The sequence below is a fragment of the Prionailurus bengalensis genome, chromosome X (genome assembly GCF_016509475.1).
Source record: "Prionailurus bengalensis isolate Pbe53 chromosome X, Fcat_Pben_1.1_paternal_pri, whole genome shotgun sequence".
Lineage (NCBI taxonomy): Eukaryota > Metazoa > Chordata > Mammalia > Carnivora > Felidae > Prionailurus > Prionailurus bengalensis.
In genome coordinates, this window is record NC_057361.1 from 102,215,693 (window position 1) to 102,238,158 (window position 22,466).

Here is a 22,466-nt window from a genome sequence, read left to right on the forward strand (position 1 = left end):
AAGCTGTTGCCGTTTCTGACACTAAGTGAGGGGCCTAGAAACCGATTGGTTCCTCTTCTTTTTAAATGTTGCAAATGCAAATGTAAGGACATCCCACAAAGCAATTTGCCTGGGCTCTTCAAAAAAGTCCATGTCCGGAAAGGCACAAAAAAAGGCTGCGGAGCTTTACTGAATGAAGTGACAACTATATACAATCTGTGACACTTCAGTGGATTCCAGATGCAGTTCTAAACACTTCTAAAGCCCATTATTACAATAATTAGAGATATTTGAATCTGGATTATAAATCAGACAATAACATGGTAACAAATGTTAAAACGTCCTGAGCGGGATCATTGTATTGTGGTTGGGTAGAAGAATCCTTTTCCTTTAGGAAATGGACGCTGAAGTATTCAGGGATTACGTGCGATTTACTCTCAAATGATTCAGGGAAAAAATGTATATTTACACATGGAGAGATAAAGCAAATGTGGCAACCTGATAACAATTGATAAAGGGTGGGGCGCCTGGGTGGCTCGCTCCGTTGAGCATTCCACTTGGGCTCCGGTCATGACCTCACCCCGCGTCAGGCTTGCTGCTGTCAGGGCAGACCCCACTTCGGATCTTCTGTTCCCCTCCCTCTGCCCCTCCCCTGCTCACGCTGTGTCTCTGTCTCTCAAAAATGAATAAACGTTTAAAAAAATTTTTTAATTAAAAAAACATACAGTGACGTTTAAAAAATTGTGCAGTGAATTCAGTCGGTGGCTTTATGAGCATTTTGTCATATTTGTTTGATCACGTATCTGTCCATCCCTCCATCCATAATTGAATTCATCATATTCTGGTATGTATTTCCAAGTAAATTAAAAACATCTTTAAACTTCACCTCTAGGGGCGCCTGGGTGGCTCAGTTGGTTAAGTGTCCGACTTCCGCTTAGGTCATGACCTCGTGGTTCATGAATTTGAGCCCCGCGTAGGGCTCTGTGCTGACAGCTCAGAGCCTGGAGCCTGCTTCCGATTCTGTGTCTCCCTCTCTCTCTGACCCTCCCCCCCGTTCATGCTCTGTCTCTGTCTCAAAAATAAATAAATGTTAAAAAAAAAATAAAATAAAAATAAACGTCACCTCTAAACACTTCAGCATACATATCGTCTACAAGAGTTAAACATTCGCTTACAAATTTTTAAGGTAAAATGTATACACAGGACTATCTATTCAGAGTTCTAACAAATGCATACACACTTGTGTAATGTAAACCTCTGTAAAAATATAGAACATTACCGCCCCCCCTTTAAAAGTTCCCTATTTCCCCTCCAGTTCAACCCCTGCTCCCACTTCCACCTGGTAACCACTGTTTTGATTTTTTTTCCATGATAGATTAGTTTTGTCTCTTCTAGATACAGTATGTACTCTTTTGGGGGACAATTGCTTTGACTCAGCATAATGTTTCTGAGATTAATACAGGTTGTTGCCTCTATCATTAGTTTGTTCCTTTTTTTTTTTTAACGTTTATTTATTTTTGAGACAGGGAGAGACAGAGCATGAACGGAGGATGGTCAGAGAGAGAGGGAGACACAGAATCTGAAACAGGCTCCAGTCTCTGAGCTGTCAGCACAGAGCCCGATGCGGGGCTCGAACTCACGGACCGCGAGATCATGACCTGAGCCGAAGTCGGCTGCTCAACCGACTGAGCCACCCAGGCGCCCCTAGTTTGTTCCTTTTTATTGCTGAGTAAAATTCCATTGTATGACTATGCCACGGTTTGTTTATCCATTTTTCTGGTGTCTTTTCAGTTTGGGGCTATTATGAATAAGGCTGATATGAACATTCTTGTCGAGTTTTTTTTGTGGACATGTATTTTCATCTCTCTTGGGTTCTTATTGTTTTAATCTGCATGTCTCTGATTACTAGTGAAATTGAACATAATTTCATATGAGGCATGTTTTATTGTATATATTATCTACTTCTATCTTTAGTTAATTTTTCTGTTAAGCTGTTTGTCTTTAATCTGCTTTTCTTTAAGAAGCAGCTCTTTTTATTCTGCATGCTCATCGCATATCTCTTACATGATGTAAATATCTTGTCTCTTCTCTTTGTTTATGGTGTTTATTCTTCTGCAGAGGTTTTCATTTTTAACACAGTCAAATTTACTCATTGTTTTGTTTTACAGTCGTACTTTATGCACCCTATCCAGGACAGCGATCTTCTGTCTAGGATACATATTCCCTGAAGGTATGTGAAGACTTTTAAGGTGTTTACAACTATGGACAGCTTTGAAGATCCTCCATTTTCAAATCTATTCTTTCCTAAAAGTGAAATATTTCTTTTTAAAAATTTTTTTAACATTTATTTATTATTGAGAGACACAGAGAGACAGAGTGCGAGCAAAGGAGGGGCAGAGAGAGAGGGAGACACAGAATTTGAAGCAGGCTCCAGGCTCAGAGCTGTCAGCACAGAGCCTGACGCGGGGCTCGAACTCACAAACTGCGAATTCATGACCTGAGCCGAAGTCGGACGCTTAACCGACTGAGCCACCCAGGCGCCCCAAAAGTGAAATATTTCAGAATGCCTGTGTGGTGGCTTCATTCTGGGTCTCCTTTTCCACCTTTCCTTTCACAAATGCCTGTATCCCTTTTCCCCAGTCTGAATCTTAGTATTGTTCATTCCGCTAAGTATGAAACCTCTGGTGAGCCAAACAAGGGAGCAAATCAATACATTGGTGTTAAAAGTGTACATACTGGTAGAACTAGAGTGCGTTATCCGAATGAAATAAGTCAGAGAAAGACAAATATCACATGATTTCACTCCTATGTGGAATTTAAGAAACACAACAGAGGAAAAGGAAAGGAAGGAAAAATAAGATAAAAATAAGGAGACAAACCATAAGAGAGTCTTAAATACAGAGAACAAGCTGAGGGTTGCTGGAGGGAGGTGGGTGAGGGATGGGATGGGCCACATGGGTGATGGGCATTGAGGAGGGCACTTGTTGGGATGAGCACTGGGGGTTATAGGTAAGTGATGAATCTCTAAATTCTATTCCTGAAATCATGATTACACTATATGTTAACTTGGATTTAAATTTTAAAAAAAGCAGAAAAACGTTTGAAGTGTACATACTGTACATTAAATTATAGAACAGGGAAAATGAATTCCCAGAGAAAACAATCAGAATAGTGGTCGCTTCCGGGGTGAGGATGAAGATTGTTTCAAACGAAAGAACACGAGGGTAAATAACATGCATGTTAAAGTTTTCGGGAGTGAAGTGTACTAATGTCTGAAACTTACTTTAAGATGCATAAACACATACGATGCGTTGATGTGTGGTATAGGGGCCCAGAGCAGGCTGCCCCAAGATGGCCCACTTTGGCATAAAGATTATTTCAAGTTAAAAGTAACCAAAATCCAGGAGAAGCAGGAAAAGCTCTCTGCCTCCGCCCAAACTGCCTAATTTTACATTGGAAAGGGGAGCCTCTACCAGGAAAAGAGCTATCAACAGAGACTCCCCTTTACCTGAGCAACTTACCTGCATAATAGAATGACCTTGTTTTTCCAAACATCTCCTTTCACCTTCCTGCTAATGGCCTTCTCCCCTTTGTATCTTCAGCCCCTACCCTCTCCTTAGTTCACATAAGCTTCATGTCACCCCACTGTCTTTGGAATCTGTGTCGAGTGTAGATTCACCATATGTATGTCTATTCAGTTTGGTTTTCTCCTGTCAATCTGTCTCATGACAATTTGATTCTAAGTCCACTTAGAAAGACTAGAGGGCAGAGTAAGGTCTTCCTCCCTGACAATGGATAGAGGGACAGGTAGATGGAAAAGGGTATTAAAGGGAACATAGTAAAATACTAATTATAGAATCCAGGTGTCAAGGATATGGACATGTGTGTACAATTCAATCAATTTCTCTACTTGTTTAAAACCTACTGATGCTGAGGAAGCCTCTGCTAGTCAAACTCTTGCGTCTTTTTGTGCTTCTGAGAGACAGGTCCCTGAGAAGAAAGCAATGAGAGCTTTGGTAAGAAATCCTGAAGCTGGCAGTGCCTTATTTCATCCAGGCAGCAAATTCATGGCAAGACTCAGCTTCATGTATCTTAGAATTCGAATTCAGAAATGAGATAGTTGTTACAAGGAATGCATTAACACGTTTTTATTTGAATTGAAAAGCAAAAGTCTGACTTTTTAAAACAAAATAAGTATTTGACTTTTGTTGTTGATGAATAGGACTGACTGCCAGTTAGATTATACAGTGGGGCATTTTCCATAAACTGAATAAACTCACATTAGCAGCTCCAAAAACTTTTGATGAAAATATATTCACGGGACAAGATAAAATAGAAGCATTTATTTTAAAATATGATATTGGCAAATATTCAAATTAACAGTATTTTTTATTTTCCCAACCCTTTCTGAGTATAAGAGATTAAATAAGTTACCCCTCAATGAAAAGTAAAGAAGTATAATTACTAGTCATCTAAAAAGCCTTTTGGGTATCATTCCTAGAAGCTGAGAAAGTGAATGACTCTTGTGAATGAGTAACAAATGCTTTTGCCAGTCAGGTGGTTTCCAATCTTTTGCTTTCAACAAATTTGAAGGAAAATCTAATCCGGTAGCCAGACAATAGATCATAAAATGACATTTCTGATGGATTGCCATGTGAGTTTTGGCAAAGAACTCAGAAAGAGTTCAGATAATTAAACTACAATGTTATTACAATACTATTTCTATTTTCATATTCTTATATGTGTGAGCAAATTTCTCAGTGCACATATCCAATCAGATAAAAACAGAAATAGAATGGAACCTAAACTCTCATTCCAGCAACAGGTTGTATCCATCCCTCCATACACGGGAGGGGGAAAATATCCAGCTCATTCAAGGATGCATTTCTAATAACATTTGACTTTTTAAGTTTTCCATTCACTTATCAATGTATAAAATATTTATGTTTTGAGCAATTTTATACCAATTTATGAATAACTCAATCTAGAGAAATGTTTTAATAGCTAAAAATATGTCGATAGGACATTTCCTTGAAAAAATGTTTTATATTCACAGTTCTGCTGCAAAGAAATATGATAGGGTGATCAATAAAAGACTTTAAAGTATAAAATATATCACATGAAGATAAAATTCTATGGTGGAAGTGGAATGGATAAATGAATTAAAGACAAAAATAGATATAAATTTTCTGGCTCCTACAGAAGAGCTTTTTCCTTTAATTTTCAAGTGGATGACAGTGGGTACCAAATCACTATGGTATTTAAAATTCAGTTAAACTAATGATAGATTTGGTTTTTATGCCAACATTTATAATACATTGAAGGGGCACCTGGCTGGCTCAGTCGGTGGAGTGTGAGGCTCTTGATCTCAGGGATGTGAGTTCAAGCCCCACGTTGGGTATAGAAATTCCTTTAAAAAATGCAATCTTTGGGGTGCCTGGGTGGCTCAGTCGGTTAAGCGTCCGACTTCAGCTCAGGTCACGATCTCGTGGTCCGTGAGTTCGAGCCCCGTGTCCGGCTCTGGGCTGATGGCTCAGAGCCTGGAGCCTGCTTCCGATTCTGTGTCTCCCTCTCTCTCCGCCCCTCCCCCATTCATGCTCTGTCTCTCTCTGTCTCAAAAATAAATTAAAAAAATGCAATCTTTATAATATACTGGAAATTACATCCTTTGTAATTATTTTAACTTACAATGAAAACCTTTTTATGTCACATGAAACATGTGAAAGTGGATCCATAATTTTTCAAAATTCTTCTAGAGACATAAGAGCAAAAAGCATGAACACCACTAGTCTAAGAAATCATTTTCTACCCTATGATGAAATTGTACTCTCTTGTATTTTCTTTAAAAATGTTGAAGTTTTGCCTTTCACATTTCTATCTGAAATCAACCTGGAATTGATTTCCCCAAAACATAGCCCAGATAGACACAGCACCAGAATGAGCTGGAGACTGTGGGGAAGCTTTACATTTCCCCAAAACATAACCTAGTTTTACTGACTCTGAATCACACAGCCACCGGGGGGGGGGGGGGGGGAGTGTCCAAGAATGAGTAGCATCACAAAGGTGATTCTGGTGATTCTGGGTCACCATCAGGTTTGGGAACCACTGCCTTATATGATAGAGGCCAAATGATCGAATGTGCCACGCAAGGTTTTATGGACTAGATCGTACCCTCCCCCAAATTCACGTTGAAGTCCCAATCCACAGTACCTCAGAATGTGACTGTAGTTGCAGATAAGGCCTTTGAAGAGGTAATTAAGTTAAAATGAGGTGATAAGGGTGTGCCCTAATCCAATATGACAGCTGTCTTCATCAAGGAGAGGAGATTAGGATACGGACACAACAAGAGGAAAGACCACTTAAATTTAGACACACAGAGAAGACAGCCATCTGCAAGCCAAGAGGACAGATCTCGAAAGAACGGTGACCCTGCCAACACCTCGATCTCAGACTTGCAGCCTCCAGAACCATGAGAAAATAAATTTCTGGTGTGTGAGTCACCCAGTCTGTGGTATTTTGTTATGGCAGCTAAAGTAGACTAATACACAAGGATTTCATCTGGGCCCTGACTACCTCTCTAGAGCCTCAGCTCTCTGTCAGGCTCCATCCATCCCCATATCACCACCTACCCACACCTCCGCCTTACTAGTTTTGAGACCTTGGACCGCCTAACCTTTCTGTCCCCAGTTTTCTTACCTGTCAAATGGGGATAGTAACATTACCTTCCTAGAGTTGCATGATGATTAAATGTGGTCATCTGTGTAACGCATTTAATACAGTGTGAACATTACACTCAATAAATACTAGCAGGTACGGTCCGGCCATAAGGTGTTAACTGCCATTCTCCAACTACACGCTGTTTTGCTCCACTTCCATGAGTTAGCACATGCTACCATGTCTGATTAGAATGACTTTCTCCCGCTGTGTCACCTAGCTAACTCTCGGTTGTCCTTCAAGACTGAAGTCCCGTGTAGAGCCAGCTCTCATCCACTCTCGGCCATCTGAAGCTCTTCTCTAGACTCCCACATCTCCCAGTGCTTGCCTCTACCAAGTGAGAAGCCATCGCAGGGTTTAAGGTGGAGGAGTGACCTGATCTGGCTTGAGTACCTACCATATACCAGGCACCATCTCAGGTTCTGAGTCAAGACGAATAAAAATAACAAAGAACACTTAGCTTATAGGGTTACTGAGAGGATTATGAGAGACAAACTAAGCCAAGCACTTAAGACAGTGCCCGGCATATGGTAAACACTCAGTAAATGCTAACAATTATTATCTATGTATATTCAGGACACTTCCTTGCATCCGTTGACATCTGTAGCCTTTTGTTCATAGTCTTCCTCCCTAAACACAAATTCCACAACCATCCTGGGCGACGATCCCTCCAACATGCTAGCCTCTCTCCTGGACCTCAAGTCCAGTAACATGTATCTCCACCCTACTCCAGACACACCATGACAACATCCTGACCTTGATATTGTTGTTGGGTTTTTGCAGAGCGAATACACTCTGTATAACCATAGGAATAGATTCGTATGTAGAAAGCCCAGGTGGAATTTTCCATTAGCTTAAGTTGAGAGCGCACTCTTCTATCTCTACCACAAACAGGCAAGTCACTTCTGAATGACTGAGTCCTGGAAGATAAAGGCAAAGGAAAAAAGGGAGGGCTGGCTGGAGATGCAAGTTTTGCTGGCGAGAGATAAGGCCAGGCGTCTCTATGACTGCTCAAAGACAGGAAATTACAGCCGCAGTCTTTCTGGCAGCAAGGAGGCGGTGAGAGGCTAGCGATCCGGTCACCCGAGCAAAAGTCAGAAGACTGCAGGGCAGGTGCTGCTGATAGACACTGTTCAGCACGACTGACCTTCACAGAGGCTGTTCTGTGATGAGTCAAGGGTAATCCTATGCAGGTGTGTACCCCTGCCTGCCAGAAGAAGGTACATGAAACTGGTGGCTCCGAGGGTAACGCCCACACGTCAGGGCTCAGCCCACCTTCCTTCACTCAGAACAACTCTGTTCTTTATTTAGTTGGGCTTTCACTTAAACTGCCTTTGCAAAAAAGTGTTATAGTGCTAAACCTTGGCTGTTCTTCTCCGCAGATAACTACACATTTTACTTTCCCCAGAATCCAGCTGCCATTGAGGTGTGTGGTGGCTACCCCCAAAATTTGTCTCTGCTTACCGCATCTCATTGCTTTCAGCCTCTAAGGACGCATCCTTTTTCCTACTCAGGGCTAATGCCACTACTCATGCTTGATTCCATCTCCTTTTCATTTCTGCTGAGTATTTATGCCATCAATTTTCCTTTCTCCGTATTAAATTGCTGTTTGGGATACTTGGCAATTGTTGAACATTGGCAGTTCCACAGGATTCATGCTAATATACCTTTGTTCTTTCCCTAAATGTTCCTTCTTCTCAACCAAAAATAATTACAACAAAACATCAACCTCTCTATAGATTGTGTTTTTCGTTTTTTAATGTTTTTTAAGGTTTTAATGTTTATTTTATTTTTGAGAGAGAGAGACAGAGACAGAGTGCAAGAGAGAGAGAGGGACACACAGAATTGGAAACAGTCTCCAGGCTCTGAGCTGTCAGCACAGAGCCTGACACAGGGGGTCAAATTCACACGCCCGAGCCATGAGATCATTACTTGAGCCAAAGTCAGCCCTCAACCAAATGAGCCACCCAGGCACCCCAATGTTTATTTATTTATTTATTTATTTAAAAAAATTTTTTTCCAGCGTTTTTATTTATTTTTGGGACAGAGAGAGACAGAGCATGAATGGGGGAGGGGCAGAGAGAGAGGGAGACACAGCATCGGAAACAGGCTCCAGGCTCCGAGCCATCAGCCCAGAGCCTGACGCGGGGCTCGAACTCACGGACCGCGAGATCGTGACCTGGCTGAAGTCGGACGCTTAACCGACCGCGCCACCCAGGCGCCCCTGTTTATTTTTGACAGAGAGGAAGAATGAGGGCAAGTGGGGAGAGGCAGAGAGAGAGGGAGACAGGATCCGAAGTGGGCTCTGTGCTGACAGCAGAGAGCCCAATGTGGGGCTTGAACTCATGAACTGTGAGATTATGATCTGAGCAGAAGTCGGACACTTAACCAACTGAGTCACCCAGGCACCCCTAGATTGTGTTTCTCTAACTTCACACCTCTATGTGTCCCTTTGTATAAAACCTAAATACCATACTCCAGATGTATCTGCCTTTGCTATTCATATCTCCCAACTGACAATTCACCTAAGGGTCTGGCATGTTTGTGAAATTTTTATTCACTCATTCAACAAATATCTTCTGAGTACCTAACTGTGCCAGACACTGTTCTAAGTACTTGGGATAGATCAGTGAACAAAATAAAAATTCCTGTCCTCTTGGAGCTTATAGCATAGTAGGGGATGGAAGGAGGAGACATACAATAAATAAACACCATAAAGAAAACAACCATATAGTATGTTAGAAAGTGATAGATGCCGGGGAGCCTGGGTGGCGCAGTCGGTTAAGCGTCCGACTTCAGCCAGGTCACGATCTCGCGGTCCGTGAGTTCGAGCCCCGCGTCGGGCTCTGGGCTGATGGCTCAGAGCCTGGAGCCTGTTTCCGATTCTGTGTCTCCCTCTCTCTCTGCCCCTCTCCCATTCATGCCCTGTCTCTCTCTGTCCCCAAAATAAATAAACGTTGAAAAAAAAAAATTAAAAAAAAAAAAAAAAGAAAGTGATAGATGCCATGCAGAAGGGAGGAAGTAGAATAGAGAAAGGACATTGAGAGTGCTATGAGAGAAGTTGTAATTTCAAATATGGCGGTCATGGTAGGCTTTATTGAGAAGGCGACAATTAAGCAAAGGCTTGAAGGAGGTGAAGAACAAGCCATGGAGATAATCTGGGGGAAGTGTTCCAGGCAGAGTGAACAAGTGCAAAGGCCCTGAGGCAGGACAACCTAAGGACTAAGGGAAAAGAATAGGAAATGAAGACATAAAGGTAAGAAGGACCCTGATTGTGTAGAGCCTTTGTATTAATTATTTACTGTCGGGTAACAAATTGCTCTAAAATTTAGCTATTGGGGGCACCTGGGTGGCTCAGTTGGTTAAGCGTCCAACTCTTGGTTTCAGCTCAGGTCATGATCTCATAGTTTATGAGTTCGAGCCCCACATCGGGCTCTGTGCTGACAGTTTGTTTCACAAACTTGGGCAAGCCACCTAATCTCTCTAAACCTCAGTGTTTTCATCTGTGAAATGGAAATAATGATAGATACATATTTCATAAGATTGCTGTGAGAATTAAATGAGGTAACTATGGTGCCTGGGTGGCTCAGTCGGTTAAGCTCAGTCGGTTAAGCGGTGGACTCTTGATTTCCACTCAGGACGCAATCTCACGGTTTGTGAATTCCAGTCCCGCACTGGGCTCTGTGATGACTGCAGAGTCTGCTAGGGATTCTGTCTTCCTCTCTCTCTCAAGAATAAATAAACATTAAAAAAAATAAATGAGATAACTATTTTCTTGCAATTGCTATTACGCAATATGTAAGATGTGAGATTCCCAGAGCCATGACAGTAAGAGAGGATCAGAGGGGCTAATATTTAGCAAAAGCCTAAAAACCAAAAAGAAGTCTCTCCTCTCTTCTCCTCCCTCCAAGTTCCCTTCTCAAGAAGGGCAGCATGATTTCAGGTGGCAGGTGATAATTATAACCTTCCCCTTACAATGAAACATTCTCATTCAGAACCTCTCATCTCACTATGCTAACATATAAGGGAGCCCAAGTTTGTGAAACAAAAAAATCATTTGTCTGTTTGACAATCTTACAGCATATGTGAAATAAATCCAAGATAGATCAGCATTTTATGTACCAGATTTCCTGTTTCCCTGCCTTCTGCTTCTTCCCTATTCATTTACTCTTCCTTAATCTCCCATTCCCCTTCCTGTCCCGACTGTGTCTTCAATTCTTTTTGCCTTTTACCCTGGCCATCTAGGACGCAAACCATATATTTAAAAGAAAAATCTTTTAACATTTATTTACCCTTGAGAGACAGTGAGAGAGGGCGAGAAGCAGAGAAAGGGAGACCAGAATCTGAAGCAGCCTCCAGGCTCTTCATTTTCATATTTTTGAGAGACAGCGCGCGAGAGACAGAGTGCAAGCAGGAGAGAGAGAGAGAGAGAGAGAGAGAGAGACAATATCCGAGAGAGAGAGACACACACACACACAAAATCCGAGGCAGGCTCCAGGCTGAGCTGTCAGCACAGAGCCCGACGTGAGGCTCAAACTCACAAAACCATGAGATCATGACCTGAGCCGAGGTCGGATGCTTAACCGACTGAACCATGCGCCCTGAATACAGACCGTATTCCAACCTCAGTTCCCTCACTTACTAGCTGCGTGCTAGTGGAGGTAAATTCTCTCTGGATGTCAATTTCGTCTGTAAAATGGAATTAATAAGAGAGTGCCTATCTTACAGGGTTGCCAAAATCACAACAAAGAACACGTCACAAGCCTATCACAGTGCCTGGTCTATAGTAAGAAAACTCGTTCGCTCTCTTTTCATCCTTTTACCCCAATTCACCTGCTGCTCAACGCTAGAGCCCAGCAGGTAAAAGCCGTGGGAAAAAACACCCTGAGGCTAAAGAGGAAACGCTTGAGCTGGGGGCGGGGACTGCGACGTGCCCACTGCGCAGGCGCGCCGGCCAGGTCAGGTTCGGGCTTCCAGCTGGGGGGGGGTGGGGGTTGGGGGGGGGGGGGAAGAGGGCCACGATTGTCCTGGCAGCCCCGCTCCGGCCCAGGGAAGTGGCGGGACCTTGGCTGCGCCCCGGGAGGGCTCAGCGCTCTTCGAGGGACTTCGGGGCCCGAAGGGTAAGTTCGAAAATGGCGGAGGGCGAAGAAGGAGGGGCCTTGCAGGGCGGGGGGCTGGCCTCCCAGCGGGGGCAGCAAAAAGAAGCCTGCGAGGGGGCCCAGTGGGGCGGCCGGGGCTGTGAGACCGTCGGACCGTGGCCGGTGTCTCTTTGAGGCCCTGTCGCGGACGCGCCTTGGGTTCCCCGACTCGGGGCTCCTCCGGGAGATGGGCGGGCTGGTGGGTGCGCCTGAGGGAGACGAAGGGACTTCCGTTTCCTTCTAGGCTGGGGCCCGGCCGCCGAGCGGAGTTGGCATTTCCAGATTGGGGCTCGGGCCGCCCCTTCTCCAGGACCCTCCCCTCCGGACCGCGCTACGCGCCGCGGGCGATCCGGGTTGACTCTCCTGGCGCGGTGGGTACTGCCCGTACGGGTTCCTACTTCTCCTCCTCCTCCTCCCCCTCCCCTCCCCGCGGGCCCCGCGCTGCGGGGGAGGGCGGGAAGGCCGCCCCTGCGCGGCGCGGGTGGCCCAGCCGCGGCTCCTTGCCCAGGTTCCCGGGAGCGCCGAAGGAAGGCGCGGGTGGGTGTGTGGCTTCGGGCCGGCCGGTGCCCTCCCAACCCCTATGACCCCTAAGGTAAATCGAGTCAAAGAACTTTTTTTTTTTTTTAATTATCAAAGGGACCGCCCTCTCCCCACCCCCCGAATCTGATGCGTGTGGCAGGTACGGAGCTGGGTGGAGTGTGCCTGCCGGGGGCTTGTGAAGCAGAAAGAATAGGAACCGGAGAGCTTCCGGGAGAGGAAATTAGCTAGTAATTCTTTCCGATCTTTGCTGCCCTAGTCACCTCCCCAGGATATTCTGTGAGTAAAGCAAAATTCAGTCTAACTTTCAGTTTCATTATATTAACTCCTTAATACACTTAATTGTTTTCGGGAAGAGGGGGAGTGGTTATTGCTGAAACTAAAACAGCCCCCTCCACCTCCAAAAAAAAAGAAAAATGTCAATCAAAGCTCTGTAAAAACCTGCCTATCCGATTTTAATAATCTACTACTTTGCTTTCAAATCGAATTCTGTCCCTAGGTCTGTCCCACTATGCCTCGGATGGCTAATGACGCATAGAAATGTACTCTTGTAAGACTGGAGGTTGCTATAGTGTTTCTTTCTTCTCTTTTTTTACTTCACATTTCTTAAAACCAGTTCAATAGAACTGTTACAGACGGCCATCTTAGAACTGTAACATTTTAGAGTTGGAAGGGATCTTAGTCCAACACTGATATTTTACAAAAGTAGAAAGTAAGGCACAGGAAGATTTCAAGGCTTGTCTAAGGCTACTCAACTACTTAGATTGGAACCCAGGTTGTCTGGCTCCTTGCTCACCGCTCTTTCTGCGCAACTGCTGCCCAGAGTCTCCAAGGAAGAAAATTAAATATTCAGTTCATTGCACACTTCCGAAGCGTATACACTTGGTACCGTACAACTGTGCTACCACTTTCGATGTACGTATTTAACATTTTATGAAGCCAGTGCTTGAGATATTTTTTTCCCCACCATTCAAGAAGTGGCAGCAGTTTGGTTTAAAAAGATTTATACACACACGCATCTACATATTTGAATGGCCTCGGATAACTTCTTGAAGGGTACACAAGAAAAAATGTTAACAGTGGCTACTTAAGGGAGGATGGAGAGGGGTGGGACGCTTTTGAATTTGCACGTGGCCTAATGTCCTGTCTGGATTTCTTACCATAAACAAGTATTTTATAATTACATACAATTTTTTTTTAATTTGCACACATATATGTATATCAATAAAAATAAGTATTCACCCATCGTATGTATATATAGATATATACGTGTGTGTATTTATGTATCAGTGGTTTGTATTGTAAAATCCACCGTGGTTCCTGTCAGCCCAACTGGCAAAGCAGGCCCGACTATCAGATGCTCACATTTCTTGTTTTCTTCTGTTGCTCCTAATATAAGATGGTAAGAAGAATATATGGTACTAATATTTCTATATTTGTAGGAAATGTGCTAGGTTTTGATTATCGAATAATACGACAAACTAACATTCAAGATAATTGTATTTGATGCAATGAAAAAATATCTGAATATAGAATCTTTACGGATAAGAAATCATTAAAAAAAATTAAGATCGGAAGGATCCCTGGTGATTTGTAGTTCAGCTCTTTATTTTTTATGAGTACGTTAACTAGGACTCAAAAGAAGAAAAAGTGAATTGCCCAAGATTATGTATCTGATTATTGGCAGAGCTTGGACTAGGGTCTAGGTTCTAGTCCAGTGCCCCTTGTGCTATATTTGGAACTTTATTGCTTTCTAGTGCATTCAGTGACTCCAACTACACAGAAAAAAAATGCCGAGTAAAGGTTAGGCCCATTTCAATAGATAAGAATTATTGTAATTAATGTGCAAATTAATTTGTTCAGTGCTTGAAATATTCTACTGACGTGTTCCCCTTACATTTGATTGTAAACAATCTGTTTAATAAATCCTTTATATGTAAATGCTTACAGACTCCAAATATGAAATTATGATATTTTACTAGTTTTGTTCTAATATTTAAAAGTCTGGTAGCTAGTGATAATGTGAGGGGTGGGAAGTTATGCTTTAGAAAATAAACATTTATTGAGCACCTACTCTATGCCAGGGATTGCACTATGTGGTGCAGGGTTCCAAAGACAAATGTGGCAAAACAGATGTTCTTTTGAGGCTGGGAGATTATCATGAGCTGTCAACTCTCCAGCTTTATCTGTGTGGTCTAATCTGGTAATAGTATTATAAAATGTAATCTGTAGCACAGTTTAAGGTCATTGGCAGTAGATTTGAGGAGACAAAAACAGTATTGGTAAAATAAGTTGATAATTGAACTGAACAAGTGCTCTTTTTCTTTTACTTTTCATTTAAGGGGGAAAAAAGAGCATGTATTGCTCACAAAATTTAAAAGTCCCGGGCTTCCAGCTTTTTACCAGTTCTTCCATTGCAATTGCTGGGGAGCAAATATTGTTTTCGTGTCTTAGAGGTCACGTGGTACAATGAGAAGGGCCCTGGATTTGATGCCTGGGTTCTTGTCTTGGCTTTGTTTCCATTTAGCTGTGGGATTGTGAGCAAGTCACTACATATTTCTACATATTTCAGTGCCTACACATTTCTATTTTCTTCATAACTTTTTATGAATTAAATACCCCATTTAATTGGAAACAATATTGTGAATATTTTAAATTTTAAATATGTTTCTTATAGAAAATTTATGAAATTCAGAATTGTATAAAGAATAAATATAATCCACATTCTTTTATGTTTATTTTTTTTTATTTAGGCTCATATTGTGTGTAGATTGTCATAATCCTTTTTTCTCATTCAGTATTCTGTATTGAACACTCCTATGTCATGAAAAGTCTTTTAAAATGTAGTTTTTATTTATCCTCCATATTATTCTATGTCCCAGTTTCTTCAGTTTTATAAAGTAACAGATTTGGGCTAGTTGATTTAAAAGATTCAAAACCTGTGATAGTAGTTTTTTTTAAACTGATTATCTCAGATCTTATCAAGGAAAAAAATCCCATGTAACAATTCCAAATCTGTTTGGAATAAATACTTAAAGTGAGAATGAATTAAGAACAAGGTGGAGGGGCGTCAGGGTGGTTCAGTCGGTCGATCGTCGACTCTCGACTCTGGCTCAGGGATCTAGATTTGTGATCCCAGGGTTGTAGGGTCAAGCCCTGAGTCGGACTCTGTGCTGAGCTTGGAGCCTGCTTAGGATTCTCTCTTTACCTCTGCCCCTCTCCCCCACTCAAGTGCTCATACTCTCTCTCTTAAAAGAACAAGGTGGACAGATAAACCTTAATAATTTGTGAATTCTACTTTTATTTACCTTTTTCTGCCTTTCTGATTTGAATATTTTCATTTATTTTAAAATTTCAAGTGCTAAGACTTGAATTTCAATTTGTTGGAGATGTGAACGATATATGGGTCATTACTGTGTTGAAAGATGGCCTATTTTACCAACTTGGATGGGTATAGAATAGGTTGAAGAATAAGTTGGGCTTCTGGGCTTGAGATTCTGGGATTACCGTAGTACAGAGGAGGGGAAATTTGCGGAAGCTCAGAAGTACTCAGTAACTTGCCCAAGGTCCAAATAGCTATTAAGGTGCAGGGGTAGGATTTGGATTCACATTTCTCTGATTCTAGTAGTGATGCTTTTCTTCCATTGCATGCTGTGTTTCAAAAGATGAAGATCTCTTAGACATTTTTTTTTTGAGAGAGTGTGCACATGTGCAAGAGAGTTGGGGGGAGGAGAGGGAGAGGGAGAGAGGATCTCAAGCAGGCTCCAGGCCCCAGCAAGGAGCCTGATGCAGGACTTGATTTGACAACCTGATCCAAGGTCAAGAGTTGGACGCTTAAGTGACTGAGCCACCCAGGTGCCCCTTGGCTACACGTTTTTTGATGGTACCGCTTTGATCAAAATTGACTAATTTGGTATCTTTGGATAAATTGAGCTAAGGTGGGAAATGTTGAACTAGCACTTAGGAAATGGTTTTCAGCTTGAGACAACCCAAACAGCACACCTTGAGCACCTTCTGCTTTGAGCTGAGCTCCAACATCAGTATGTTAACAGTGGCTGGCATGTAGCAAATGTGGGCCTGGTAAAAAAATTGTTGACTGAATTCCTCTGCATTGATAAAGAAATGTATTAGATGAAAAAGGAGAAAACTTCTAAGGCCTTCCAGATAATTTGAAATGAAGGACTTTTCGTACTCTGAGAAATTAACCAAAGCAGTCGTGGATAATTGTTTTTTTTTTTTCAACGTTTTTTAATTTATTTTGGGGACAGAGAGAGACAGAGCATGAACGGGGGAGGGGCAGAGAGAGAGGGAGACACAGAATCGGAAACAGGCTCCAGGCTCTGAGCCATCAGCCCAGAGCCTGACGCGGGGCTCGAACTCCCGGACCGCGAGATCGTGACCTGGCTGAAGTCGGACGCTTAACCGACTGCGCCACCCAGGTGCCCCTATAATTGTATTCGCCATAAGAATTTGAGGCCAAACTTATGAGTTGTGCTTTATGTTACTGTGATTATACCTAATGGTAGGTTGTCCTTTGTGTGATAAAAGCATACTTTATTTTTCAAAGTTTATTTATTTATTTTGAGAGAGAGTATGAGCGGGAGAGGGGCCGAGGTGGGGGGGGAGAGAGTGAATCCCAAGCAGGCTTGACACTGTAGCATGGAGCCCAACGTGGGGCTCAAATTCATGAACCGTGAGATCGTGACCTGAGCCGAAATCAAGAGCCAGATGCTTAACCGACTGAGCCACCCAGGTGCCCCTAAAAGCATGTTTTAGGTGATTTTGTAGGACTTGGCCTGGGCTTTTATTATTTTTCATTATGGTATAGTTTTAGTGCTGCTGTATAATGCATTTTGGAGTTTGATTTTTGTATGATTGGTACCCAGTCTTTGTTAAGGATGTGTGTGATTCACTTACCATGATCTGCCTTTATAATGTGTTTTCAAGGATATGGGTCGTGGTGAAAACTGAGGTTTTACCTGTATAGACTGGGAATAGCTTGACCTCAAATGGTCATACAGAGGTTGAACCGAGTGAGTTAAGGCTGATGTTCTAAACTGGGTAAAGCTGCTACCACTGTGCTTTCCTTGGAATCTATAAATACTAACGTGTGGTTTAACTTTTATACTTATAATAGTTTTGTTGGCCTCAAAACACAGGCCTCTGCTGTGTATACAATCCTGTATTGCTATACGATTTACCTTTCAATATGATTTACCTGCTAATTTTTCAAGCCTTGAAAGGGCAAGGAACTAACATTTTCTGCTACCTCATCAGACTAACCCTTCTGCCAGTAATTCATACAGTAATTTCCTTAGACCTATAATGGTTCTAATCACTGGGTTTGGTTTTGACGGTCATTTACTGCATGAACTTTGATGAGTAACAATCAGAAGACCACAGTTTCCCCATATTTCAAATGGGGCTATGATATGTTGGATAGGTTAAATTAGATACCACAAATGAAAACATTCTCAATGTAAATCACATACATATTTTAGTTATTATCAGAAGTAACATGGTGAAAAAAAGAGGCTGGGCTGTGGAATCACACAAGCTCATACTTAGGTTTTGACCTTCTGTTAAATGGAATTAGACGTTTTTTAGTTTCATTTCAGCATGTTGTAGGTTAGAAAAAATATTTACACGTAGCTAAAATGATGGCATGGAGGGAAATGAATATTAGTTTATAGATAGTTTGGAACACGTGGGCACTCACTAAATATATAGGTGGCCGAGTGGCTTTCAGATAGAACTAAGTATTTTTACTGGAGAAAAAGAAAAGATGTTGGCTTTTATAAAGAATTTGTTTTAGAACTTGCTTCAGATCTTAACATGATCAGGAAAGAGAGTACTTAATTCTGAGAAATATCTAGGGTAGGTGTTAGGCTCTCACCAAGTCATCTATTAAAAGAACCTCGCTTGGTATGGCACTTGTATAACCATCAGATTTTTAAGTACTGCGTCCTAATCACTCTGTCAGGATAAGTTAATCTTGATCTTAATAAATATCAAATAGAATAAGTTCCAGTTCTGTGCCACTAATCAGCTCTATGGCCTTAGCCAAATCATTTAACTTCCTTATGCTTTCGTTTCCATATCTTTAAAATGAAAGAGTGATTTCTATTATTATGTCAGCACAAATGCCTTCAGTGATAGTGAACAAGTTTCGCTTGTGGGTAAGATGATTTTAATTTACAGTGTACTTGATTCAGAGCTGCCCTTTAGTAAAAATTAGGGAAATTTTGGGGCAAAGATTACAGGAAACTCTTCACTTCTTAACAGGCCCCAAATTAATTGATTATGTTTACAAGGAAGTGAGTAAACAGTTCAGAACTCCAGCGGTAGGCATCAGACATTTTCAACAAAGTCCTGTTGTTTTCAACTCAAGTTAATAAGTAGCAATCAGGCATTACACCTGTGTTTCTCAGCCCTCTCTGCTGGCGACTTACTGCCACCCAAGCAGAGGACCAGAAGACATTTGTTCATGGCCAACCACTGTGGACATGACCTGATGACTGCTTTCACCTCTGGGAGATGACCTGTATCCCTCTTTTTTTTAACCTGGTGATTAACAGTGTCGACATCAATTTACAATTTGTTCTTTCTCATTGGGGTGGCTCAGAGTTAGTAATCTAACGGTAACATTACAAAGTAGAAGGCTGGCACAAATTCTCAGGATAGGCAAAAAGAGAAGGGCCAAGAATATATCCTTCCCTCTCCTTGTTATAAGTTATAAAAATTATCTTTTGAGAATGAAAAGGCAAAACCTTGCAATACCAGGCCCTGCTATTGATAGTTTGCTGGGCTGTGTTCACAGATGAAGGAAGTGTTGTCACCTGGCACATAGCCAGCATGGACTCTTGATTTCTGAGTCATGAGTACAAGCCCCACACTGGGTCTAGAAATTATGATCAATTAATAATAATAAATTTTTAAAAAGTAACCCTTATGCCAAAGTGGTACATTTGGGAAGGCTTGTTGTTCTGAAACCCTTCAGACCTGCCTCTGAAACTTGCCCAAGAAGTTTCACAGCCCAGAAGTTGAGTTGGTACATTTCTCCATCTCAGTGAACTGATTGGTCTCTTAGTCCTGAGAATACATCAGTTCAGTTAAGTAGTGGTGTCTCATTTCAGGAGATGGTGATGCAGGTGGGCTTCCAAAGTTAGGGCTATTGTACAAAGAATCTGGGATTTTATAAGAGCAATTTCTGTGGAAATGAAAGAAAAAGGTTAATAATTAGAGCAGATTATAGTCCCAGTTTCTGAGTTCTGAAGGCAGCCAGTTGAGAGGATTTGTAGATGTCCAGCTCAAAGCATCTTCAGATGGAGTGAGGGCAGGCACTGGCATTCTGAAAGATTTTCCTGGTCTGTAATTTGAATGTCTCTGGTGATCTGAGTGGTCCACATAGCAACAGGCATGAAAATTGTTTATATGTGAGCTGTTGTGATTTCTCCGAAAGTTTATATCAAGTTGTCTAGCTTTAAATTGCATGGCTTTGGAAAAGGGACAATATTAGTTCTCGATGATTCCAAATCAGAAAGGTTGGGGGGGGGGGATGGTTCTTGGGTGGCTCAGTTGATTAAGTGTTTGACTCTTGATTTTGGCTCAGGTCATGGTCTCAGGGTTCATGGGTTTGAGCCCTGCGTTGGGCTCAGAGCTGACAGTGTGGAGCCTTCTTGGGATCCTCTCTCTCCCTGCCCCTCCCCAACTCACTCTCTCAAAATAAACAAACATATTAAGAAATTAAAAAAGAAGGGTGGGAAAAATTTGGAAATGTTAGTTTGGTGGGGTGCCTGGGTGGCTTGATGGGGCATCCAACTCTTGATTTCAGCTCAGGTCATGGTCTTACAGTTCGCAGGATTGAGCCTTGAATTGGCCTCTGTGCTGACAGCACGGAAATTGTTTAGATTTTCTCTCCCTCTCTCTCTTTGCCCCTCCCCCACTCCCTCTCTCTTGCACGTGCATTCATTAATATTAATGAATAAACATTAAAAAAAATGTTCGTTTGGAGAGTTGCAGCCAAATATTGGAGGAGACTTCTGAATTCAAGATCCAGTCCAGTTTATAGGTAGAACCTAAAATAATTAATAGGGGCTCCTGGGTGGCTCAGTTGGTTAGACATCTGACATTGGCTCAGGTCATGATCTCACGGCTTCTGAGTTTGAGCCCCACGTCGGGCGGGCTCTGTGCTGACAGCTCAGAGCCTGAAGCCTGCTTAGGATTCTGTGTCTCCCTCTCTCTGTCTCTGCTCCTCCCCTGCTTGCACGCTCTCTTTCTCAAAAATAAATAAACATTAAAAAATTTTTTTAAAGAGACAATGGCACTAGAATTTGATATTCATAATGGTGTATTACTCTCTGCAATCATCCCCATTTTTATCAAAGATAATCACAGTAAGATCAGTTTATTTGCAAATTCAGTCTAGTCTCAATAAACCTGACCTGATTATTTACATAACTGCAGCAAGAATAGTGATTTATCATATAGGCTCCTTTTTTAAATTTAAATCCAAGTTAACGTATAATGTAATAATTTTAGGAATAGAATTTCATGATGTATCACGAGTAACATCCAGTGCTCATCTCAACAAGTATCCTCCTTAATGCCCCTCACTCCTTTAGCCCTTCCCCCCACCCAACACCCCACCAGCAACCCTGTTTGTTTTCTGTATTTAAGAGTCTCTTATGGTTTGTCTCCCTCTCTGTTTTTATATTATTTTTGCTTCCCTTCCCTTATGTTCATCTGTTTTGTATCTTACATTCCACATATGAGTGAAATCATACATTTGTCTTTTTCTTATTTCCCTTAGCATAATACACTCTAGTTCCATCCATGTTGTTGCAAATGGCAAGATTTCATTCTTTTTGATTGTCAAGTAATATTCCATTGTATGTATGTGTGTACATACACATCTTCTTTATCTGTTCATCAGGTGATGAACATTTGGGCTCTATCCGTACTTTGGCTATTGTCGATAGTGCTGCTATAAACATTGGGGGGCATGTGCCCCTTCAAATCAGCACTCCTGTATCCTTTGGATAAATACCTAGTAGTGCAATTGCTGGCTTGTAGGGTAGTTTTATTTTTAATTTTTTGAGGAACCTACATACTGTTTTCCAGAGTGGCTGCACCAGTTTGCATCCCCACCAGCAGTGCAAAAGAGAACTTTCTCCACATCCTCGCCAACATCTTTTGTTGCCTGAGTTGTTAATGTTAGCCATTCTGACGGGTGAGGTGGTATCTCATTGTGGTTTTGATTTGTATTTCCCTGGTGATGAGTGATGTTGAGCATTTTTTCATGTGTCACCTGGCCATCTTGATGCCTTCTCTGGAAAAGTGTCTGTGTCTTCTGCCCATTTCTTCACTGGATTATTTGTTTTTTGGGTGTTGAGTTTGATAAGTTTTTTGTTTTTGTTTTTGTTTTTACAGATTTTGGATACTAACCCTTTATCTGATATGTCATTTGTAAATATCTTCTCCCATTCCATCAGTTGCCTTTTAGTTTTACTGATTGTTTCCTTTGCTGTGCAGAACTTTTTATCTTTTTTTTTTTTTTTTTTTTTTTTTACTTTTTCGATGTTTATTTAGTTTTGAGACAGAGAGCATGAGCAGGGTAGGGGGCAGAGAGAGAGGGAGACACAGAATCTGAAGCAGGCTTCAGTCTCTGAGCTGTCAGCACAGAGCCTGACGTGGAGCTCGAACCACAAACAGTGAGATCATGACCTGAGCTGAAGTCACATGTTTAACCAACTGAGCCACCCAGGCCCCCAGAAGCTTTTTATCTTAATGGTGTCCCAATAGTTCATTTTTGCTTTTGCTTCCCTTGTCTCCAGAGACATGTCAAGTAAGAAGTTGCTGTGGCTGAAGTCAGAGAGGTTTTTGCTTGTTTTATCCTCTAGGATTTTGATGGGTTCATGCCTTATGTTTAGGTCTTTCATCCATTTTGAGTTTATTTTTGTGTATGGTGTAAGAAAGTGGTCCAGGTTCATTCTGCATGTCGCTGTCCAGTTTTCCCAGCACCATTTGCTGAAGAGACTTTTTTTCCATTGGATACTCTTTCCTGCTTTGTCAAAGATTAGTTGGCCATACATTTAT

At 41.9% G+C, this 22,466-nt stretch overlaps 1 protein-coding gene across 2 annotated transcripts in view; it reads left to right on the plus strand.

Annotated features, from left to right (window-relative positions):
* Positions 1 to 11,611: 11,611 nt before the first annotated feature.
* LOC122477723 (X-linked inhibitor of apoptosis) overlaps positions 11,612 to 22,466 on the plus strand; it is a 48,781-nt gene continuing 37,926 nt past the window's right edge. The window contains exons 1-2 of one of the 2 annotated variants that reach the window (XM_043571049.1): positions 11,612 to 11,813; positions 12,076 to 12,202. The gene's annotated coding sequence lies outside the window, so the exon portion shown is untranslated. Of the gene's footprint in view, positions 11,814 to 12,075; positions 12,424 to 22,466 lie in introns of those variants that run through there. The other variant, XM_043571048.1, reaches the window with a different exon arrangement.